The sequence below is a fragment of the Tauraco erythrolophus genome, chromosome 9 (assembly GCF_009769465.1).
Source record: "Tauraco erythrolophus isolate bTauEry1 chromosome 9, bTauEry1.pri, whole genome shotgun sequence".
Lineage (NCBI taxonomy): Eukaryota > Metazoa > Chordata > Aves > Musophagiformes > Musophagidae > Tauraco > Tauraco erythrolophus.
The window spans coordinates 4,145,378-4,164,723 of NC_141473.1; the positions used below are offsets into that span (position 1 = coordinate 4,145,378).

Consider the following 19,346-nt stretch of genomic DNA (forward strand, 5'->3'; position numbering starts at 1 on the left):
GTCCTATTCACAAGCTTGTACTGCTCTGATTCAGCAGCAGGACCACGCTTGATTTTCAGCCTAATAATTACAAGTGGTTTTGGAGAATCCGGGGGGCTGATGGAGCCAGTTTCTGTTTCTTCCAGAGCTGCATGTGCTACAGTTTTTACTTGCTCTTTGCCTTGGCTGTCTGTAGCATTCTTTTCCTCCTCCTTATGAACACAGCCAACTTCCTAATTCAGGAAACCACTCTGCAGCCCTTATGGCTGTTCATTTGGGTTCTTTGTCCATACCAAAGTTTCCAGCTCCCCGAAAGATTTGAAGTCGCTCCTTAGTGAAGGAAGATGGGAGCTTTGGCTTAGGGCTGGCTTTTCCTTTAACTCTGTTAAGAAGCAGTCGTGCTGCACCGAGCACCGCTGCGTGCAGCATATTCACTTCGTGAGAGCTTCAGATCCACCTCTGGCTATGACAAGTACCGCTGAGGTTATTTTTCTATTGAGTTCTTATATGAAAAAGAAATAGTTATGAGAAATAAATATCACTTTGTGCTGGGCTTTACTGCTTCCTGGGCTTTGAGCCTGAAAGGATTTAAAAGTCATCATGCTCTAAGGGAAAGTTGTAGCGAGAAGGAGGAGGAGGAAGGTTGGCTCCAGCCAGCTGTTGTGATTTGGGAAAAGGCTTGTCCTGACCAGTGGGAAGGAGAGCAGGACTGAGATGGAGAGCCAGCCAGCGCTGGTGCAGCTACGCCCAGTGAGATTAAGACCGAATTGGCTCGTGGGGGTTTATCATTTCCTTTATATTGTGACATTCATGCAAATCTTTTTTATCGTGGTTGTTATCCTCTCTTGTATCTTTTGTTAACGGGCATTGTCCTTAGTTTATGCTGCCCTGATAAGTGTATGAAGAGGATGGAGACATGTTCACGTGTGTTACCGTGCAGTGCAGAAGTACCTGGGTGTGCGAGGAGAGAATACGGGCACTTCTCAATGCCTGTGCACCAGCTCCTCTTGTCGGCTGTGGGCTGGGCAAGCGTCCTGAAGACAATGCCATGGTAGCACGTCGCAGTTCAGTGCTCTTGATGTTTCCCAGCAAAGCACGGTAACTTTTTTTGTTGTTTCGTCTTAGAAGTACACAAAATTCGGAACATATGCACCGCGTCAGGATTAATTGCTCTTACCAGTCAACCCAGAGGAAACGCTCGGGTCAGGCCCGGTTGCTCACCCAGAGGGAACTCTTCATGTCTGCTACTCTACCTTCGCGTCCCTAGCAACAGCAGCACCTTCTGCTCTTCAGATTTGTTGTAGGTGAGAAATAAATCGCAAAGACTTAGCCATTCACACCTGATCACTGTGGCAGTTTACAACTCTGAGAAAATCAGCGTTTGCTGCAATACTGTCGGAGCATCCTTGCGGTAAAACGGGGTGCATGGAGGGACGGTGATGGGTGCGTACAACACGGAGGAGGATTTGCCCAGAGCCTGCTCTGTGCCATCAGTCCTGCGTGCACTGGGAAGCTGAGGTGGGAGAGCAAACCCAGTAGATGCACACATGGTGTAGGTACCGCAGTGCATGGCCAGCACGGGGGAATACACCCACACCCCTGCCTGGCCACGTGGCTCCGAGGAAAGGTGAGCACCGAGGAGCTGCCCAGTTTGCACCCTTTGCCCAGGACTCCTGCACGACTTGGCTTCACCGTGGAGGGCCGTGGTGGCCCGGTGCTCAGCTGGGATTGAGCTCTTCATCCCAGTAGATCTGCTTTCCATCCATCGATAGGTCCCATATGGAAGGCAGCTCTACTAGCCAAAATAAAGACACTCAGCAATCTGCCAGAGCCAGTTAAAGCATGTAGTCTGTTACAGGCAGAAAGAAATACGATTTGGGGTAGAGGATACAAAATACATTTGCAAGGCATCTGAGCCTGATGCTAAGACATTCTTTCTTTCAGTGTTGTTGTTGCCAATAGCTTCTCTTGTGCTCAGACCAAAACTATGTTGGGTGGAACGTTTACTCCCTACTTTCTAGCAAGCCTGGTCACAGGAATGAAGAATGGATTCTTTTCAGTGGCCGCAGCTGGTTTGAATGATCCCCACACTGAAGCCATTGACTCCAGGCACTCCTCATGTGAATCGCAAGGAAGCAGCGACTGATTTTTGGTCTACGAGCCTGACAGGGGCAGAAACAACGAAGCAGTCTCAAGTCAGCTGCATGCTTGAATCCAGGCACGTGCCAGAGAGGGGTCCTGGTGCACGCTCTGCACCTAACGCTGGCAACAAGCGTGGTTCACCAGCTCAGTCCAAAGTAAGGAGGAAGAAGAGGGTGAGACATGTTTCTGTCGTGAGTGTCTATGCAACACCCTCTCCGACGCTTTCTGTGGGGCCCTTGGAGAGCACAGCAGCATGGATGTGTTGTTTGGTAAGAAGATCCACCATGATCCTTTGATGAGAGCCCAAAGAGGAGTCCTTCAAGAATTGTGACTCTTGCGTTACATACAAAGCAAAAAAAATAATCTTGAAACTTTCCATCAGTGTCAGTCGGCTAGACCTTGAACAAGGCACTGAGACGGATCTGCTGCAATGTACCTTTCTCAAAGTCTGCTTCTTCCAAGGAGCAGCAAAATAGCTTATTTTAGAAAACTCGGGAAATCATTTCCAGGCCCTGTGACTGAGATCTGTGTATCTTCTTGTAGGTGATCTCTCTGTTGAGAGCAACTTCTAACAAGTTTCTGAGCAAGGATCACCTTTTTCCTTCTGAAGGAAGAAGATTTGAAGGAAACAAACGGGCATGCAATTTCTCTGCTTGCAGAGAGAGGACAATGGGTCAAGGAGCGTGACTGGTGTGTTGGGCTGAGAACCACAGGGAGATTTGGCAAAACTCTTGCTGAAAGTGATGCCACTAAATGGAAAGGAGCTTGAGGGTCATTATGAAACCACATCTGTATTCTTAAGTATTCTTAAGAAAATCAGCTGGCCACGTGTTACAGATTTTTTTGCAATATCAAGTTTTTCCTTGTATTATCAAAGGTATTAATTAGAGGAATGGATTAAACTGAGTACTGTACAGTTTACCTCTTGGGTATTTGTGGAATGAACCATGAAAAGGCAGACATATTTGTGTGTGAAATTGCAAAATGCTTGTTTAGCTGAGTTCCTTGGTGAGTACCATGTCTTCCTTCACCTCTTTGCCACGTGGCTTGTACCTCTTGATTGCAGCCAGTGAGGAGGTTTCGCGTCAGCGGCAGCTAACGTGCGAGGGGCTTTGGGATCTCTTAGGACACAGGCACTATGTAAGATCATTGTTGCTGCAGGAGCCTTCTTTTTCAAGATCCCAGGGAGTTTTCTGAGTGCACTCAGATCATTTGATGTGTTTTGTAATCTGTATGTTGTAGTCAAGTGCATAGACACGTAGGCAGGGGTATGATGCATCAGCATCTGTCTTTGCCAACTGCTTTCTACTGCAAGGCAGGAAACTTTGTCAACTATCTGAAACTTTGGTGCAAGACTTTCCCTTCCCCTTCCCCCCACCTCTTTTCCAAGAAAGCAATGAAATCTGGTTAGTTCCTTTTGTCATACCTTACTCTTCCAATGGGTTTGTGGCACAATTTTTAAAATCTAAAAATCACTTAATTGAGAATAACCATAGAGTGTATAACTACAGCTCTTGAGTTGATAGGTGATGGGTTTTATTGAACTGATAAAGTACAGAAAACTGTTAGAGGAAAATGACTTACTGCAGTGATATAGTTCAGTGTGATTTACAGTTTTATAACTGTAGGCAAATTTGAAATATTTTTCACTATCTTCAGTATGCATTATTAGATAAACCTGCAGCCTGTGCTTACCTACATCAGCACTGACTTTCTTCTCTATGATAGTGAAAAGACATAAAAATGAAGACATTTTCAGCCCATTATAGTTTAACGTGGTTTCAAAAGCAGTCAGTTTCTCTACAGTTTGGATTTTATTCATCTCTTAATGCACTGAGGAAATGCCTCCCAGCAACTATGGCAGTTGCAGCGTAGCTATCCTTTGCATGCAGGAGAAAATAAGACACCTTAACTATGAAGATTATTGGCCAAAATGTCAGCTCCCAAGAAACAGAGAGAAAATACAGATCCTTCAGGAGCACTTTATTCCAGCATCTTAATCTCCCTCCTTTAGTTTTTATTGGGTTACTGAGGTTGCCACCATGAGAAAAGCTGTGCCTCAGAGCCAGGAGAGGCGAGGGCAAGGTGCCCCGTGCTTGGATGAGGTCTTTCGTGCCCCACGCTGTGACCAAATGAATGTGATGAACTTTGGGGGCTGCTGGGAGGCAGCCTGGAGCTGGGACAAGCCCTGGGACAAGCTGGGGTTGCAGCACTAACAGCCCCATCCCAAGGCGGTGGGAGGGCAGGAAGGAGGCACCCATGGTGCTCCAGGGTGGTGGTTGGAGAGCTCCGTGGGGCCCCGCGTGGTTTGGGAAGAGGTGGATGTTGAACTGCCGTAGCACAGGAACAGCTCGTCGTTCGTGGAATCGAAAAAATAAGAATCTGCCAGTGTGTTATCTAGATTAATGAAGATGAAATGTGCTGTATAAATACATCAGAAGCCTGATTGTGCCGTTATCCCTTGGGCGACTCTGGCTTACAAGGAGAAAAGGTTGATTTCTATTTGTAGATGGTTTTGCTTGTTCTGCCAATGTTCATTTTTGTTTTATTATGAAACCTAGGGAGCGTGTATTTTCTTTTGCTCAAAAATGTAGCATATTAGCAAAGATTTTTCTAGATAATCATAGTTTAAATAGCTCTGTTTTAAGATAAATTCTTCGTCTATCATTTCTTGTGAGGGTTTTTGATACTGTTTTAAACACTGATGATAAATTAGGGAGATTGTAAGTTCTGTTATTCAAGGAACTGTGCAATATTTGGACATTGATCATGGTTTGCATAAACCAGAAGGCGCTTGGATGCGGCTGACAAGACTGTGTGCCCTCCAGCTGGTGCGGGAGAGGTGGAGATGAAGTGTCTACAAGAGTAGGATTTGGAAAACGATGAGAGTTTAACCAAGCCTTGACTCGAGCCCACCCAGGGTGCACAGGAAAAACTCATGAGGAAACCCTCGATGGGGTGGTCGTCACTTATGCCACAGGTGCAGTATCTCAGGGTGAATAAGTACTTTTGGTGTCAAAATTAGTGACGGTGTTTAGTAGGCATTGCTCGGTCCACTGCCTTAATTTAAGATACGAAGAGTGTAGCCTTGGGTTATCACTCATCAGAGAAGAATGGTTTCAGGGTCAGGTTAGGTTCTCACCCGTTCTAGTGTGTGTTGCTTATGCAGGGCTCCAGAATAACCCGGCAGAAAAGCTCTGGAAGGGTTTGCTTCAGCCTCCAAAAGCCTTGAGAGGACCAGGGAAGTGAGCTGGAGTGGCCAGAGGCACCACAGCTTCCACTTCAGTCCTTACTTGGAGCTTCCTTCTGCTGTAGCAAAGGAAATCATGTCTCCGACGTTATTTGAGGTCTTTCTGGAAGAGTTTTGGGTTGTTCCAGCCCCATTCAGGTCTAGAGGATGTCAGGGTGGTGATGTATCAGGAGGAGGTGGGTTCGGAGGCTGGGGCTGAGGTCCCTGGCACTGCCCACAGGTGGGTGCATGCAGCCCCAGACCCGCAGCCCGTGTTTTGCAGCAAGGCAGGACTGTTAGTGGCCAGAAAAAGCCTGATAAAGGGGGAAATAGAGAACGTGAAAGTTAATCATTAAACTTTTTCTGTTATCTTTGTTCAGCCAGGAAAACTGAAGCTAGGCAACGTTTGCAGGGAGAGATAATATGTTTTATTAGACCAATTTGTATAGTTAGAAAAACACGCGTGCTTTTGGGACCACATGGTTTTCTTCAGATCTCCACAATTGCACATTGCATTAAAAATAAAATTCGTTTAATTTTTGAAAAATTTAATGAATATGTTAAAGAACGGAATTTAAAAGCAACTCACAAAAAATATCTCATTTGGTTTAATTTGATTTGGACATTTTAAGAAAGATTTAATAGCCTTGAATTACAAAAGACTTTTTTCTGGCTTGAAGTTTACTAGGAGAAACCTGACTTCTGTATACATGGAGTCAAAATTCCTACATGCAGTCTCAAAAGCATGTTCTTTTATGTGCCTGAGAAGTCTTCTTAAGTGTAGAGACACACTCTTATTTCTTCCTGAAATGCTCACAATGCTTTTTTGCAACTTCAAGATGCTCTCAACACACCGCAGCTATTGGTGAGCGGCTAGTAAGGCTCTACAAAGGTGCAAAGTCAAAAGGTTTAAAAAGGATGAGTTTAAAATACAGACAGTTCTCTGCCCTGACCACCACTTTTTTCCCTGGGTCTAAAAAACCATGATTAAATTATAATATTCTAAGATTTAGGAGTTTGCTGCTAATCAGTGTATTGTTATTAATCAGTGTACTTTCTGTGTTACAGGAGATAAGATGCTATTATTAATAAAATTTCCAGTGAGAGGTTTTGTACGTTCACTCTGACCTTATGAAATCAGGTCCAGCTTACAATCCAGTTTTGTGTTTTTTCCTTTTTTTTTTTGAGTGTTTTTTCTTTTTTTTTTATAGCCTTCTACATTGTCCAATATACCAATTTTAAATTCCCTCAATTCAGCTTAGTCTCAGCTGTATTAATGCGTGGCTTGAGGGCACAAATAGCTGAAAAGGGCTGTATTGTGTGGCATCTCTAAAATCTTTTTTCAGAGAAGTTAGATAAAGAGATTGAGGTTTCTTGGGGGCTTTTTATGTTAGTGTGTGGGTTTTTTTCCAGCTGAGTGAGCAGCCTTGCAGGTGACTTAGAAGACGATGTCAGGGTCGAAGATGCTGCTGGGGCCCCACGTAGCCCCATTCTTGTTGAACTCTCCGCAGAGCGTGCTGCTCTGGGAAGGTGGCTGCAAGCACAGTGTGGGATCCTTCTTCATTTTCCTGATGTATCTGGGAGACAGCTTGACAACTATATTAAAAATAGTAAAATATATTAGTTAAGGAACACAGGTTGAAGCAGGAGTAAGTTTCTTTCCAATAGTTTTCCTAGGACATTACATATAGAGCTCTGTCTTCTTAATGCAGTCATGACTAGTAAATCCTGCCCGAGGTAGAACTAGTCTTTTCCAATGTCTTAAAAAAAAAAAAAAAGGAAAATACTGTGTTCTGTAAGATTCAAAAAATACAACCCAAGGGGAAGGTCAAAACCAGCTGGTTGTTCCCCCAATGCTGCCGTTGCCCGCAGGGCCATGCCCGGGCAGAGCTGCTGGTCTGCATGCATTGATGCGGGCAGAGCTGCTGGGCTGGGGTGTCCAGGAGATGATGCTCCCAGATGAGCTGCTTCACTAGACCATTCCTCGGAAGGATAAAGTCAATTCTCATGGACATCTTTCCTGTGTTGTGTGGTGACATCTTTCCTGTGCTGTGTGGTGCCATCATCTTCTCTGTCTCCCATGACAGTGCACCTTCTCGCCTGGCAAATAATTGATCATGTGCCTTGAGGAGATATCAGCCTAATCCAGGAAAGTGTTTCTGTTAAGGACAGCGTGCGCTGAAATACGTGCTGAGCTGAAGTATGTGCTTGAGGGTTGTCCTCCACTGCGGTGGGTTTCCTGGTGGCCTCCACAACTTCCTTAGGTTGAGAGCAGAAGGGCCAGGAGCTGGGGAGCTCGGGGACAGGCACCCTGCCTTCAGAGGACCTCCTGCCCAGGCTGGGGCCACGCTCGGGGCTGCAGAAATAGTGGATTGCAGATTTTCTTTGCTATCCTGCGGGGAGCAGGTGGGTTTTGGTGGTCGCTGCCAAGCCCGAAGTTGTGTTTGCTGTGTTTTTATGGCTCTGGGCTGCTTTCAACGTCAACAGGAATTCAACGCGCCCCCTTCTTTTTTTAGTGTAACTGTGATAAAATCCGATGATATACTTGTAAAGCATTAGTTGTAAAAGTAAACCAACTTTAATAGCAAGTAGGTTGTAGTTATGTGCTTTTGAATGTTAGTATTTAGGGTTTTTTCTCACTTAGGTATGATTCGGTGCTGCAAGGAAGTGAGGGTGTTTATCTTAGGGAAATGAGTGGGATTTGCAGGCGTTCAGCACCTCCCTGGACCTTCTAGGGTTATTCCCTCATTCTTTCCGTTTTGCCATCTTTTCTGCACTAAGCAGAATTGGTCTCAAATTCCTCAAAGAGTGATGAGAGAGTACAGGGGGCTCCAGGGACAAACCCTGAGGAATGGGGAAAGAAATGGGAAAAAAAGTGAAGCAAGAAACTAGGACGACAAAAGCCAGAGCCCTGCACAGGCTGTGAACGTGCTGCAGGAAAGCTGGAAACGTGACGGTGGTTGGGCTTCCTCTCCACGCCGAGGTTTCCTTCGTTTGGTCTTTGCCATGGAAGAGGGGTGAGAATCGGAGAGCAGGGATGCAACCGGGAGCAGCGATAGGAAGGGAGAAAGTTATCAAAGGTCCAGCGCCCTCGGCAGAAACATTTCGTGTTCCTAGGTCGAACAGTGTCCGTTTTCAGTCTCCAGAAGGGATGACCTTGCAACAGGGTCGCCGAACAGACGGTTCCAGCTGGGCTTGTGTGCTTGGCAAGCACCCAGGAGCTATTTTAATAGGTCTTACAAGGGACGAGGCCTTGGCAAGACCCGTGGGTTTTGGAGTGAGCTCATCATCTTTTTTTCCTTTAGTAGCTAGCAAGCGTCATGCAAGTTGTGGAAGAGCCCGTGGGAGCACACACAGCGCGTCTCGCAGGGCTCAGGGACAACCCTTGTGCTTCTCTTTCTGCTGGTGTGTGTCACGGTGAAAGGCATCACCCGCTGCCCGTGGCTTGAAAGTTTTGCACCATTTATCACTTTGAATGAAGACGCTGGAGATGTCCAGGTAGACTCCAAGGACTGAGACTATCCCTCACCCCAGGCCAGGGCTTCGGGTGCTCCCTGGGTGGTCACAGCTCCCGCTGCAGCCCACAGCCCATCTGCAGCATTTGCAGGAGGAGCCGAGGCAGCTGCCAGCCCTTTTTGGCATTTCGCACTTGGCCAAAGGTTGCTTTGGGTAAAGCTTTTAAAGTCAGGCTGGGCTTTCACTGAAGGCTCCCACATTGTCTTCCTTGGAAGAGCTTTAGGTAAAGCCTGGGCTGGATCCTCAGTGGGTTGTTCTCCCTTCTTGCTGCAAACAAATGACTTGAGATGACAATAGCTACAGGCAGATGTGGAGAAGAGGATTTATCTTCCAAAAGGCTGCCTAGGCTCCCACCCCAGCAAAGTGGTCCTGTCTCACCAGCTTGCTCATCTGTGAGGTAGGAACATGACTGTACAGGGAACACTGTAAGCCAGCAGTGAATGGCAACCACTGTCCTCCCCAGCCCAGAAACTCCTCTGACACCATCTCAACCCTCCTCTAAGATGTACAGAAAACCTCCAGCAGATCTCAGAAATGCCAGCAGCAAAGCAGAGCAGCATACAGAGACCCCTAGGTGTATCTTGCTTAAAAGACGGATAGCACTTTCTGTCCAGCATAATGGGAAGGACAAATGTCAGCAGTTAACACCAGCATAATTTAATTCCTACAGATATCTTACAATATGGTGTTTTCTTTGTTTTCCACTCAAAATCACTCATCATCAATGTGCAAACGCAAGTTTAGAAGGTGCCGGTGGCATACGGACAGCCAGTGTGATTGAACAAAAGCTGAATCTGAGTACTTGCTTTGATGGATTACCTTTTTTTTTGAAATCGAGGGAAATTTCCAGTCTAAACCGTAGGGCTGCCAGTTGTCCATCTGCGTGATAAAACCGACTTTGCAAATCCCACAACACTGGTGCGTTGTCGGCAGCCCTGCTGCTGGTCTCGTGGTGGTCTGAGGCAGTGGTGCTGCGGGCTGTCCCTGTGCCAGGGCTGCCACTGCTGGTCAGCAGGCTCATCTTGAGTCTTGATCGTTGCATCTCATCTTCCGAAATGTCTTTAAAGCCTCCAGATTCCTCAGGGTGATTTGAAGTCCAGGCAGCTTCCTGCCCAGATGACTAATAGCAGCTCTCCCCTGTGTCCTCGTGTAAAGCATCAGCATCGTTATCCTTGCGTTTATTTATTTTATCTTTTTTGGGAAAAAAAAAAAAAAGCAAGCTGCCCATTTCCTGGAGCAGCTCATTTGTGTTTTACTGCTGTCGTTTGTTTCCATTGGGATAGAAGGGAAAAGATAAATGGATAAAGAGGGTAGGAAGGGACCCGAAGGAGAGCTGGCACAGCATGTCGTCCCTCCTGCGTGATGTCGTATGGCTGGAATTTGTGCTGTAGGGGTGAACGTCACACATATGAAATGTAAAGAATATAGACTACAGCTGAAGTGGCAGCACTGCAGAGAAAGTATTTTCCCAGGTTTCTGGATAATATCAAGAAAGCCATCCACTAGGCATTATGAATACAGTTCGTTTTCAGCACTGGGCGAGGTAGTGGAGCACGTTCAAGGGGAATTTATTGGGGTTTTTGCTACCTTCTCCATACTGTTTTTAGTAGGAGCTGCAAAGCTCAGCCCTGGGCAGTGGGACAGTTTGCGGGTCCGTATGGTGTCTGAAACACAGAATAGTTTGGGTGGAAGAGACCTTTAAAGGTCATCTAGTCCAACCGTCCTGCAATGAGCAGGGACAGCATAACCACAACACAAAACCAAACTGAGTTTTCCTCCTTTTCCCATCCCTCTCTTAAAAAAAAAAAAAAAAAGAATACGAGGAGCTGAGCTTCTCTGACCAAGCATTTTTTCTTCCAGGTGCTTCTTTTAGCTTTCTTGGTAGCATCCCTCACCGCCCCATATGGCCTCTCCCATCTGCTCTGCCGTCTCTCTTGCATGCCCTGGCAGCTCCCACTGCCTCCCCTGGACTCCCCATCCCATCCATCCATCCCCTCCTCCGCACTCCTGCTTCCCAGGGTCCCTGGCTGGCCTTTGGGGCCAGAACACCCTTCGGACACCCCCAGTCTCCCATCGCCTTGTGTGGCTGTTAGGACTTTCACCCTGAGACCTGGCGTAGCTCCTCTTGAGGTCACTTTTGTTAACCCACATGTGAGCTGGAGCAGAAGGTCACAGGTTGGTGTTCGTAGACGCAGATGTACCCACCTGGCAGCCTGGGAATGACCAAAACACCGACAATTTGTTATAGAAGGTATACAGCAAAGACTACATCTTATTATTATATTACTGGTTTATTGTATTACACCAGTTTATATACTTGCAGCTGCATCTGGAGTGCTCCTGGATGAGATTTTGTTCAGTCCAGAGATTACTTCAGAGGAGAAGACTGCTCCGGAGTCTTGCAAAGCTTGTGCTTTGCTTTCTGTCTGCCTTTAGCCTGCGTCCAGTGCTAAACACTAGCCAGCTGTTCTGTTACCCAGTGACCCCTCCCCACTCGAGGAGGGGAATTGGGAAAAGGAAGGAAGGCTCATGGGTTGAGAGAACTATTTAATACTTAAAAATAAAATCAAATTAAATGGAAAATAATAATTATAACAGTAATAAGATATGCAGACAAGTGATGTACGTTGCAGCTGCTCATGGCCCCTTGACCAGTGTCCCGCCTAGCGATCCCAGAGCAGGAAGATCCTGCAACCACAATCCTGGAGATGGGAGCAGAACAACAGGTGAGACCTTCCATGTGTGCTCACTCAGTTTTTACCGAGCATTTCTTTTTGGGTGCTGCCGGCTCCTGGTAGTTCAGCTGGGGACTGTAATCACAGTGTCCATATCAGCTAATAAAGATATCGTTTTATGTGGGAATTTCCTATGAATTTTTAAAAATACATTCTTGAAGCCCTGAGAAGTTATCCGAAAAGGGAACTGGCAAAAAGCCAGCTCTTGTGTGCTGAAGGGAGGAAATGTGCTGGAGAGGTCAGGGGTTTGCACAGGCTCTTCCCGACAGCAGGTACAACTTTTTTCCTTTCCATCAGGGACCCTGCCCCTCTCAGGGCTGCCTCTTTGCCCATCTTTCTGGAGCTCGGGAGTTTCTCCAAAGCGTGATTTCCCTTGCCGGAGGGGACTGTCATGGACCTGTGGGTTTTCCCAGCAGGCTAGAAGTCACCTCCACTTTGGCATTATCCTCTTTCCCTGCAGCAACCCTGGCTACGGGCATGGACCCATCAGCTCCAGCTGCGTTATGGACATAGGTTCAAACACCCAAGTCTCTTCCAAACGAGAAGATTTTGCAGTTTTTTCCTGATAGGATCCTGGCAGTCTCAAAGATGGTTTGCTTAGGAAAAACACACTATGATTATTTATAAAAAAGAGATTTGATGTCACTTTCTAAACTGGCTGTGTATCTGTGTGGCTTCTGTCTGTACGGTGCCAAGTACCTCCAGAGTATTTACAATTAGAAGGAACAGTAAATATCTGTTTTGCCCTGACTGCGAGATAAAGACTGTCTTATTTCATTTTTTCTTATGCATTTATTATGAGAAGCATTTATCAACAGGAAAAGTTAAGTGAAAAGACCATCACTTGTGTGTACACTGCGATAGAGGAGGGTGGTCCTCTCTGTCCTGCAACATCTGCAGTGCTTTCCAGAAACATCCTCATCCTCACAGAAACCTTCCTTCAGCATTTGTTCCATGGCATCTTTGCAACTTGCTTATACCTTTCTGCTTGCAAGTGATACAGCTGAAGTTTAGAACCACCATACCATGCGCTGTCTGTGACCCACAGAGGTGGCTTCCCAGAGGTTTTCCCTCTGTGCACACCTGAAGCAGGATCAGTGCTTTTACAGCCCTTAGAGAGGGTGGCCCAGAGCCACCGAGGAGTGGGGACCCCTGAGCCACCTCATAAGGGCACTGTGGGACTCCAGCTTTCCGGCTTGTAAAGCAGGGATGATGGCTGGGACAGTAAATCCATGGAAAATTTGAAGTGCTAGAGCAATGGCAGTGTAAGTTCAGGAGAAAGATGTGCCTAAATCCTCTTGTCTTGTACTCGGAGACTGGATTTTATGGACACTGACAGGTCTGTTGATCTTTATCTTACAAGCCAGTACCAGCTTCTGGTAGTAAACTTTTGCTCTCCTTATTCTTGACCTCGTCCTCTGATTCCAGGACGCATCCAGAAGCATCCTGAGCGTCTCCCTTGGACTGGCACGGGGTGGTTCACACCTCCTCAGGTCTGCGAAGGGGAGGGATGATGCTGTTTGAACAAGTGGGATGGTGATGGAAAACAAGAAGCCTGTGCAGGCTAACCTTGCTGCTGACGGATTTCCTCATGTACCGCATTTTTCCCAGGTAAAGCACAGTAGCCGGTACCGCCAGTGCACCAGCAGTGCTCTGGTTCAGTTTGGGGCTGAAATCAGTTTGACAGGTCCAAGGTAGTTTGCACAAAGGCCACCTGGATCCCTCTGTTCACTAACTCGCACCACTCTTTCACCAGGGAATGACAAATAGTAAGATGCAGCACTAACAGTATTAAACTGGGAGTGAGATAGAGATTTTTTTTCCTTATTTCTTGGATGAGGATTGTTTCTAGCTGTTGCTGCTGCTGGCCATGATGATGGCAACTGGAAAGAGAAAAAAAACAACTGCTCCAAGCCGTGAGCCACTGCATACTCTGGAGATGGGGCATTGCATAGGTACGACCAATGTAAGAAGGACATGGAGCTGTTGGAGCAGGTCCAGAGGAGGGCTACAAAGATGATCCAAGGGCTGGAGCACCTCTCCTATGAAGAGAGGCTGAGAGAGTTGGAGTTGTTCAGCCTGGAGAAGAGATGGCTCTGGGAAGACCTTCTAGCAGCCTTCCAGTACCTAAAGGGGGCCTACAGGAAAGCTGGAGAGGGACTTTTGACAAGGGCGTGTAGTGATAGGACAAGGGGCAATGGCTTTAAACTGAAAGAGGGGAGATTTAGATTAGATCTAAGGAATAAATTTTTTACATTGAGGGTGGTGAGGCACTGGCACAGGTTGCCCAGAGAAGCTGTGGCTGCCCCATCCCTGGAAGTGTTCAAGGCCAGGTTGGATGAGGCTTTGAGCAACCTGGTGTAGTGGAAGGTGTCCCTCCCTGCCCAGGGCAGGGAGGTTGGAACTAGATGATCTTTGAGGTCCCTTCCAACCCAAACCATTCTATCATTTTATGATTCTATGACCTCTTCTCCTTCACTATGTCCCACAGCAGCACTTCCCCACACTCTGCAGAAGTCTGGGATTGGGATGGTCACGATACAGGGCTGCTTTTACCTATTTGGGGCAAACTAAGCAGGACCAGGACATGGGCATCTCCGAGAAGATATGAATCCTTCTAGCAAGCGAATGTCCTTTCTGATGCTGAAAATCAGTTGATTTACACGTCAAGAAAGAATTTGGCCCTTCGTTTCCGGGTGCTGGCCGAGATGGGCGCAGCCTTGCTTTGCCCCGGTGCTTTGTGTCTGTTTTCGCGGGGCTGCCGCTGCTGCTGAGGGCTATCAGCCTGTTTCTGGAGCCTCGTTCAATCTACGCCGCACAGAAAGGCACGTTTCATTTTCGAGTTTGAAAAAAACCCACGCACACACACACACAAAAAAACCAAACCAACCAAACAAACATAAAACGCAGCGTGGCACAGATTAAATCCATTTGAGACGACTCAAAAAAAAAACCCGCCGTATGTGCAAGTCAATAGGAGGAGGGGAGTGGAAGGGGGAAAAAGCAACTGTGACATATACAAACCCTTTAGTGTGCATAGCATAAGATTTTTTGGCTGGCACTCACATGATTTTATTCAAGGGCTGGGAAAGAACTACGATTAGTTAAAAGCTTCGGCAAAGTCTGGAGGGAGTGCTCTGAAGAGTTGGGAGCCGCGCAGAGGTGACCGTAACTCCTCTCGCGTTTTCAGACTATTCTTCCGTGGCTCAGGACAAAAGCCTTTTCTTTTCCCTCCGTGTTCAAAGAGACATTTGTCTTGAGATGTTGCAGCTGTGGGCCGCGGGATTGCTTGTTTGAAGATACCCCCTCGTAGACGAAAGGAGAGGCAACGCGCTGCAAAGTGGTAGTATTTTATCGTGTGTGGGTTCCCCCCCTTCTCCTCCCTCCCTCCTCCTCCACTGCCATGTGTGGTTTTTAATAAGAAGAAGAATGTGGAGGCAACATTTTCCAGGCAAGGGGAAATTTCCTGTTTCTTTTCTGTTTGTTTAATAAAGTGTGTAGTTGACTGTAAAACTGTAGCTACTTTGTTGTGAAGGAGTAATTCGGGCGAGTGTCAGGATGGCTTCTTGATGCACTTTTATATACTGCAAGTCAACATGTTTAAAGCCTTTTTTCTTCTTTTTTTTTTTTTTTCCTTAAATGCTGCGTGGCGTAGGCAACCGATATTAATAAGAATTAGGCAAATGGCTTCTGCTTTTGTTTCTGTGAGATAGTACCAGCCGTCTTGCGGTCACACAAAGGCTGCCATTTAGCAGGGAGCACTCCCTAATTCTCTTGGCAGGGGTGCCATTGGGATCGGATACAAGTGGGTGGCAAAGGGGAGGAGCGGCAGGAGAGGACAAGCAGGCTTTGTGTATTAAAAATGAAACAAAAGCACTTTATACGCGGGGCTGCGTGCAACAAGCGGGGCTGCCTGTGAGCCGGGGTGGAGTTTGAGTTCTCACTGTGACTGCAAAACCTTTCTTCTTTTTTTTTCTTCTTCTTTTTTTTTTTTTTATTTCCATAAATCCTTCCTCCTTGCCCTTTTCCTCACCAGGCTCTCCCTGGGATGCTGGCGAGGGTCTGCGGGCAGCCGAAAACACCTAATATAATACATCTAGAACAATATTTGCTACAAGTTTGCAGGAACGGCTGGGGCTTTATCGGCAAAATCAGCTTCAGCTGGCGGGGAAGCCGCCAGATTTGTGAAGCTCTTGGGAGGGAGAATGGATCCCACCCCAGCCCCGAGGAGCGCAGCGATGGGCTGGGTTTACACGGCGTCGTACCCCTCGGTGGAGCGAGCCCGGTGGTTTTGGAACGCGTGGCACAGCGAAAGGGTTAATGGCTGAGATGGTTTATCAGAATTTAGGGGGGGGAGTGTCTGGCTGTTTTAATTACTTTCTGATCCGTGGCATACCTCGTTCTTAATGAAGCAGTCGCACGCAGAACAAACGTGCTGCATGAGCTTGGGGAAAAAAGAAAAGCGTACCGAGTTTAGCCCAGTTTTGTCAGCACAAATGTTCTGGTTTGGATGGGTTTGTGCAGGAGGCAGGAACCAGGATGGCAAAGAATAGACGCAGGGTGGTGGAGAGGCAACGAGAGAGGCAGGAGAGGAAAATATACCGCGATTTAAGTTGCAAACTTGCCAGTGGTTTTTATGAAAACGTAATTTCCATGCATTATGCACTTCGTCTCGTACTGATTTGCTTCAAAACTTTCCTTGTCAGGCTGGAGGAAATTCCCTCATTGAAGCAGGAGAAATGAGAGACATTCCTCTGAATACCTCGCAGTTTCCAGCCAGCATTCATCCTCAGCAACTGCACTGTTGTGTGCAGGCGAGGGTGACATGCCTAAGAAGCCTGTGTCATCATGCACAATTACATCCCTAATCCCAAGCAAAGACACAGATGCTGTTGCAAAAAAAAAAAAAAAAAAGCTGTGTTTCGTTTGACTTTCAAAGAAGCTTATGCAATGGCAGCATAATAAAACCGTTATTTTGGGGCTCGGATTAAATGTCAAAGTTTCCGATAACCCGTGGTTTCATCTTCCATGTGCCGTGCTCGTGGGAAGCCACCACCAGCCTCCGTGTGCCCACTGCCCTGCCTGAGGATGGGCCTGGTCCCCGGTGGGCACCGAGCTCTGAGCTCAGCTTGCCCAGACAGAGGGGTAGGGCTGCACAGCGCGGGGACGGGGATGGTGGCCACCGAGGCTGGGGCCACCACCTTGTCCTTGCATCAGATTCCTTTTTATTTACGGTTGTGGAGTGAGGCTGACAGGTGATGCTCTAAGCCCTGGAGATCATACACGTTAGTAAGCAGTTAAGTGAGTGTTATAATTCACTCGCTTGTTAACCTGAGAAAATAATCTAGCTGCGGCACAGCGCTTCACCTAAGGGTTGTGTAAGCGCGCTGAGATTTGTGCATGTTTTTATTCTTGCTTATCTGCTTATGGCAAGCTTCTTTCGGTTATCCAAATTGTCTCGGCGCTCTATCCTGCCTACTGACATAGTTGCACTCCCATCTGGATGAAATGCACGCAAACATAATGTATTACTTCCAGTGCGTGCTAATGGAGATCCTGGTAGGAAAGATGGAGAGAAGAACCTATTCCAAAAACGTTCGCGTGTCATGCTGAAAATCTTCAGCCAGGTCTGCTGGGTTGGTTGGTCCTTCGTTTCTTAAAGCAGATTCACTAAAACAGGAGCGGAGAGCCACTGAACGCCCTCCGTTAAACCTGCCTGTTTCTGTGGGGTTAATTTTTCCCGGGCAGAATAAATGTAACTACGTGGTGTCCCGCGTTTCGTACTCAGCAGCGTAGATCTCTCGCCGAGGCGATGCTCTTGGTGCCCACGTGGTCTGGGAGGCATCACTTTGGCCCGTAGCACCCACGTCTGTCACATAGGCGTCAGCTGGTAGAGATCTTGCTAATACTTCACCCAACAGCAATCTGGACAAAAAGGCACATTTCATTTTCATTTTCATTTTCCATGTCATATTTTTTCCCTTAAAAAAAAAAAAAAAAGAAGTGTGTTGCTCTTCTCATTAGTTTCTTTCCCTCCTTGTCATTTTTCTGGCACGTGGGGCTGCAGTGACACTATTCCTGGTGTTGACCGTGGAGGGCTGGAGCAGTACCCAGCCGGTGGAGGAGCCTCCTGCTCTCAGCTTTAGTCTGACTTACTCAAACAGTGCTACAGACTGTAGCGTTTGTTCTGTAGTACTCCATGCGAGACATTTGACCCCTCCAAAATACCCAAAACCAACTCTGTGGAGTTCCCTCAGCCAAGCCCTGTGCTTGTCCAGCTCACCAGTTCAGCATCAACAGTTGAACTGTGATACCTGGGATGTAGAATGCCAGGGAAAAATGCTCTGATGCAGAAGTAGTGGAGCCATTTACTGTCTCTCAGCCCTTCAACAGAAGCATCGCACACCCACTGCGAGACAGAGGAGAGACAGATGTTGGTTGGTAGCCCTGGAAGGTTCTTGTGCAGAACGGGGGTTTTGGTAAGCAGAGGGGCTTCTCCACCTCCAGGGCTGCTTGTGAAGGAGTTTGATGGTTCAAACCCAAACCCCCCAGGCCTGGCCATCTCACGCTGCGGCGGCAGAAATGAAACACCACTTTGTGCCCACAGCACCCGCTCCCCCCACCTACGCTTCTCCCAGAAACCACCTGGGTAGCCGAAAAGGAGAGCTGAGACATTTTGTACAGTCCTAACGTAATAAATGCCCTTACTGAGTGATAAATGGAGGCGTGGAGATTTTGAAGTGACTTGCCCAAAAACGAACCAGTTAATCTCCAGCAGAGCAATAAATAGGATATAAAAATCAGGCTTCTGCAGCCCTTGGTGGTGATTGTTGCTTTCCTCAACTCAGCCTGGAGATCATGTCATTGTGAAACGACAAAAAACCCCCCCACACAGACCCCTGAATACAAGTTTTTCCAAGGGAGCATCCCATGGCAAGGTGTGCGTACGCGTGAGAAGAGCGGTGTCCCGTGCTGGCACTCACGTACCCGCTGCTGCGGTGAGCGGGGTCTGCGGCTGTTTCATCCTATGTGTGCAGGTCCTTCACGCTGGCTCTAGCCATGCATCCAGAGCATCCTGTGGGATGCAGGGACAGGCTGGGTTTGGTTTTACAAAGGAAGCTGAACTTTGCCGCTCCCACCTTAAAGCCTTTTGGTAGTTGGTAATATAACAGAATATATGTCTACGTGCTAAGGAGGTCTTCAGTGTCCTGCTCTTTCTGTTATTTTTCCAATAATCTTGTTTTTTTTCAGTGGATGTCTGTTTGGACTTGTCTTTCTGAGGTGGTCAAAATGGTAAAGTCATTCCTTAAAAAAACGGACCAAGTGCCAGCATAAGTCTGAGGAACAAAATCCTTGCCCTCCTGTAGGCAAGGGAAAAAATTACTGCTGGCTTGGGTTTTGCTCCTAAGATGCTAAAGAAACAGTTGAAGAGGCCGGCAGCCCTGGCTTAGGTGGTTTGCTTGAACCGGGGACTGTGGCGGTGAGGATCGGCACAGCGGAGATACAGGTGGCCGAAATGGGCTTGTCCATCCCTGTCCTGGAGCAGCCAGGGAATAACCACAGCCATACTCCCCCGAAGGAAATCTGGACCTGTGCTCAACTTCTCCTTGCATTGCCATCATCCCCTGGCATTTGTTGTACAACCTGAAGCCCGGTGCCGCCGCCCCTCACTCGACACAGAAGCCGTGCGCAGGTACCACCGCCGCCGGGGAGACCTTCCCGCTGCCGCCGGTGTAAAACCCACG

The 19,346-nt window shown here is 47.4% G+C and overlaps 1 protein-coding gene across 2 annotated transcripts in view; it reads left to right on the plus strand.

The window, feature by feature from the left end:
- The window catches only part of CTBP2 (C-terminal binding protein 2), a 64,530-nt gene that overhangs the window by 32,841 nt on the left and 12,343 nt on the right, over window positions 1–19,346 (plus strand). The window lies entirely within an intron of this gene.